Here is a 5,577-nt window from a genome sequence, read left to right on the forward strand (position 1 = left end):
AAAATAAAATAAAATAAAATAAAATAAAATAAAATAAAATAAAATAAAATAAAAATAAAAAAAAAGATGGAAAGTCTTTGTAGGCAATACCTGTTTGGTGGAAAGTAAAGGAAATGTGCAGACCTTTCATAGGCACAGAACACTGCTGTGCTTAAGGGTACTGAAGGATAGAAAAAGAATCCATAGTGTGCTCTATGTACACAAAACCCGTGCCCTCCATGTCTAACCCTGTTTTCTCCTATAGCAGTTTTGCTGACCACCAATATTTCAAAGAAATTCGGAAGAATCTGGCGGCCAAGTTAATGTTAGAGTGGATTACTGCCATCTCTATATAAATTATGAGCCGTCAGTCATCTGGCAAATCAAGAGGAGAGTTCACCAGGCTTGGGCAAGAATTATGTGTTCAAATTGTCTAGTTCTCAGGAGACAACACCTAGTGGGTACTGAAATTAAGTATTACCATTGGAGAGAGGATGGGATGCACTGCTTCCACTGTAGATACTCCACTAAGAGTAATTGTCGTAACATGTTAAAAGCTATACAAATCAAACTAAATACATGAATCTCCAAGTAATTCTCGTCATAACTCAGGTCTCTTACACTCTTCCAGCCGGTTCAGTTACTGGAGTCATACTGGTTTATAGTACAAATTTTAGACACATGGCTAGTAGCTACTGAGTGAAACTGCAAGCCATCACAATGGTAATTCTCTCAGCCATATTAATGGCTCTAACACCAAGACGAAAAGCTTCATTTGTCTTCCAGCATTAATTACTGAGATGTTGTCACCATACACTGAAGTATATTTTTTCTGTAGTTATCTTCACATAGAAATGCCTTTGCCTTTCTGGCCTTAGAGGAAATGCCTTCGAGGTGAAAAACCATGGGAGTCACGGAGACTTCTGGTTAATAACAACGGGCTTTCAAGGTGAACTGAGGATGAAATAAGCCTTTTTTTCCTCATATCAGAAAGTGAAGTTAGGAAAAATACTTAAGTAATACTGGTGTGGAAGAGCTACACTGCAGACAGGTATTCTGTATGAGAGTAAACGAATCAGTAAGTGCATGTATCAGCTAAGGAGAAAGGCAACACACGGTTCCAGGAAAAGAAAAAGTGACGTGTAAAGGATAAAGTAGTTATTCTGCATAATATTGAAACTACATCGATCAGCACAAGATTTCAAGTCTGACTCAAAATCAGTATTAAGTTAGTGCTTTGCCTTCCCAGTAAGCGTGTAAAAAGGTGCAGACAAATCATCTACCGGAAAGTTTGTGTAAAATGCAAAGAACAACTGGGAAAAAAAGTGATTTAAAAAGGTTGAAGTGTTCAAGATATGAAGTGGGGCACGCAATACATTTCCATCCCTGTGTAAAATGTCATTGCATACCTCACTAGCAGCATTTTACCTTTTAAATAAACACACTCTAAAGGTGGAGACAGATTAAAATGCAGGGGGAAGAAAGCTAGAATGTTACATAAAAATACCATGATACATTTGCGAACTTCTTGACGTTCATAGGCTCAGCTGGTATTAGAAAATATAATAGATTTTTTTTTTCCACTTTCTTACTATGCAAGAATTACCAAGATAATGAGAAAGATTAAATAATAATAAAACCAACATCCAATTCTCAGCATTGGAATAGCTTTTTCCAAAAGATAACATAAGTTCTGTGTTTTTTCATGGCATTTTAATAACATAATTAAATAAAAAAGAGACATTGTAGTTGATGTTTATTTTAAATTAGCTCTCAGATAAATAATTTTATTTCTGATTTTCTTAACCTCAATCTAACAAGTACTTTTAAACCTTTGTGCTGCTGTCTACCTTCTTCTCTTATAATGTATTTTCCATGCAAAGATGTTCCATAAGAGCACACTCTCAAGTATTCACTTGCTTCATGTATCTTCTGATAAAATCCAATGCCTCCATGCAAGACCAGGGCCCAATTTTTGCTACTGCAATAAACAAGACACAGCCCCTTCTCTGAAAAGGTCATGGTTTAAGTGTCTGATTTTCTGAACACTGTCTTAAAGAAGGATGATGAACTTAGCTGTTTTCAGTTACTTGGTGTGACGAAAGGTGCAAGATAAAGAGGAAGTTTCATGCCTGATCTCCCTTCAGTATCTGCTGTACTAAATTGCAGCAAGCAGTCCATGAGAAGCCTGATGTTTAATCAATTGATTATAACTGCACTCTGCAATCGTTTATAAAGTGATGTGGTATACAATTTATTTTTGTAAATACAGTAATACATTGCACTGTATGTAATGCAAAGCAAGGTTTTTCTCTCACTTCTACCAGTAAGAACTCAATGCAGTACAGAAAAAATGAAGGCAGCCTTAGAAGAAGGGAAAGCTAGAGCAGGAATTAAGCTTGTGAGGATCTGTAGTCTAGAAGGTCTGCTTTAAGATTACAAAGAGAATCTATTATAGCAATCAGATTCCAAAATGTTCTTTTAAACTGTACATAAGTAGAAATGAAAACAAAACATAATCGCTGTAGGATTTACTGCGTCTAGATGCTGTATAAAGTTGAATATAAAATGGATGAAAAAGGTAAGAGGAAGAGAGAGCACGCAGTGAGAACGTATATTGAACTAGGTTAATTTAGAGGATGTTGTATTCTCTGTTGTTTTCATTGCTTATTTTGTATATCTCATTTACAAAAATGAACCTGCTTTCTGGTGAGAGAGTGAAGTACAAGCAAGTGAAGTACAATTTTAGAAAAATTACAATGGATTGACAGTGAAACTATTTTCAAACAATTGTTTAGTTTGCCACATCGTTTCTTTCTATCCAAGGGAACTTGTAATGACCAGTTAACAATCTACTAACATGGGACATACTAAGTAAGTTAGTATCTTAATACTATTCTCTTCCAAAGACAAATACATGCACTTCAGTTATTAAAATGGTTGTTTCAGTGTTCTCACATTATTCAGCGTGAAATACAAGAAGAGCAGAACTTAAACAGTGACACATGTTTGTGGAACTGACATTTCTGAATCTGTCCTTCCGCGCTCTCTGCATTCCCCTGTCCTATCAGTGTTAGAATGATTCAGTGCACCTTTTGCGCCTCTCACGTCATAGGAAATTCCCAGGCTGATTCCCAACCAAGAGAAATGTGCAAGCTGAGACAGTCAGATCCTTGGTGCGAGTGTGTAAGTGGGATACGAGGCGATCTGAAAAGGAGAACTTAAAATTCTCCCACTTTCCTTAGAAATGTGAAACTTAGCTTAATAATAACGTTTGTTGTTGTTTTGTGTTTTTTTTTTTTTTATGTAATAGTACTATTAAAAAGGTAAAGTTAAATAGAAATTCTGAAATGTAGTGCATTAAATATGAAACGTGTGTTTGTTTGTGTTTTGGTTTGTTTTTACATTGCTAATAGGATTCTGCAAATGAAATTCACTCATAATTGACTTCACCACACACAATTTATCCAAAGAACACAGTGATCTCTCAGATGCTTTCCTTATAGAAGGGCTGAAAACTGACTAGTTTTCGTTGTGAATATGACTTACATATAATTAAGAATGTGCCTGTAATGTAAAAAGTTACTATTCGTACTAATTCATTAACATGTCCATATTCAAATTTCAGCGCATTCCTAACAACGGGCCATAAATATGTACTCCCTGCCCATGACACCAATTATTACTACTGGCATAATTAAGCTCACCTCTTGCAATTAATCACCTTGAGTGCCAACAAAAGTATATTTATCTTCATTATGTTCCCACACGCAGTTTTCCATTTGTGCTATACAGAAAAGGCCGTTATCATATTTTCCCATGGAACGGGGAAAAATTCAGCCACAACAAATGGAGAAACAACTCCAATATCACATAAATTAGAAAGAGCAGACTGTCGTTTGGAAACACTGTTTTGTCAGGTAGTGGATCTGCATAACAGGCAGCAAGAACGAGGGAAGAAAATTAGAGCCCACATGTTGCAGCAAGGAGATCTGTGTATGGGTACGACACTACAGCCATATTAAAACTGAGTGCCTTCAAGACTCTGATTTTGTGTTTTCAGATTCCTCACATTTTAATTGAAGACAAACAGAATCATGGACACCACAAATGATTTTTTTTCCAAATGAGAAACAAAAGAGGGGAAGCGAGACTGATTTGTTTGCCTTTGCTTGCCTCTCCTTTTCCATTATGGCTTTAACAAATAGGGAATGTTTGGTAAAATAATAAAACAAATACTGTTAAATATTGTGATTATTCATAGCAGAACCTACAAATTTATGTTTCCCCAACTGGAAAAGAGAAACGTGCTGTACAACCTATGGACCCATTCAAAAAGCTTGAATATTCAAAAAGCTCTGCTTATGAATGAATTACAGACAAAAAATTATGCACAGATATTATTCAGCAAACAGTCTGAACATATACATCAGAAAAACTAGTTTGTTTGGAAAACTTGCAAACACAAAATGGAGCAAAGAAATTATTCATTATGAATTATTTGCACAGCATCTGTCTTACTTTCTCATGTTAATTGCCTCTGCTAAACCACATTTTCTTCCCCTCAGTATGTAAATTAAAATGATTTTGCATATTCTCTGAATATCCAGTGAATGCAAGTTTCATTACCTTACCACTTATACCTTTTTTGTAAAACTAATTATACTACAGTTTATATAATTTTAAAATCTGACCTACCAGCTTCTTGCAGATTGCAACCTCTTCCTCTGGATTTTGAGTTTTGCCTAAAATAGAAAAAAAAAAGCATATTAAAATCACTGCAATTAACAGCACTTGCGTGTGTGTGTGATCTCACACGGTACATTTTAAATCTCACAGTATTTACATAAAAACATACATACAGGAAAATAAATATTTTGTTCTTACAGTAATTCTAATGCAGTTGTTATAAATTTAGGATGTGATTCACAGTTCTTCAACTAAGAACAAAGAATTGTTCTGGCTTTTGACAGCTTGGACCAGACCTCTCCCAGCAGTAACTGGGCAACATATCACTGTATTCATTCACACTTCCTAAGAGGCACCACTCTTGTTGTATGCGATTATTCTTTCTATGAATAAAAGCTTGTATTTCAGATCATTTGATATTTTTGGTGAAAAAAAAAAATATATATATATATATGTATATATATATATATTAATGTTGTTTTTCAACTTCCTGATTTTTGGATGCCTGACTTGCATTATCTCTCCAAGAAACAGCATGTGAAGGAAATACACACGTTATATCATGCCTTTTCTTTGCAAAAACTTTATGCCACCAATAGAAATAGAAGTGTCTTGTCAAAAAGAGTTCCTGCCTTAGAAATTAAATGCAAGATTAATCCTTAAGGCCTGTTAACAGAAATGCCCCCTCGGCAAAATCTGTCCCATTAGGTCACTGCGAATATAACCTGAATAAAGCCTCAGGATCAGTTCTTCATTATCAGCATATATTTATATATATATATACACATTTAGAAAGACAGACCTGCAGAAAGTGCTGTTTTTCTAGCACTGGACGCAGAAGACAAGCACTTGGAGTAGTACAAAGATACACTTCTCTAAAGGCTTAAAACCTTCTATTTAAGATTTCTT

At 35.0% G+C, this 5,577-nt stretch overlaps 1 protein-coding gene across 1 annotated transcript in view; it reads right to left on the reverse strand.

The window, feature by feature from the left end:
* Positions 1–4,716, reverse strand: part of TENM2 (teneurin transmembrane protein 2) — a 614,809-nt gene extending 610,093 nt beyond the window's left edge. Inside the window, exon 1 of the mRNA XM_042880629.1 lies at positions 4,678–4,716. The gene's annotated coding sequence lies outside the window, so the exon portion shown is untranslated. The remainder of the gene's footprint in view (positions 1–4,677) is intronic.
* Between the last annotated feature and the right edge of the window lie 861 nt (positions 4,717–5,577).

The sequence above is a fragment of the Lagopus leucura genome, unplaced genomic scaffold, assembly GCF_019238085.1.
Source record: "Lagopus leucura isolate 7727_CA_CO unplaced genomic scaffold, USGS_WTPT01 Super-Scaffold_100027, whole genome shotgun sequence".
NCBI classification, from domain to species: domain Eukaryota; kingdom Metazoa; phylum Chordata; class Aves; order Galliformes; family Phasianidae; genus Lagopus; species Lagopus leucura.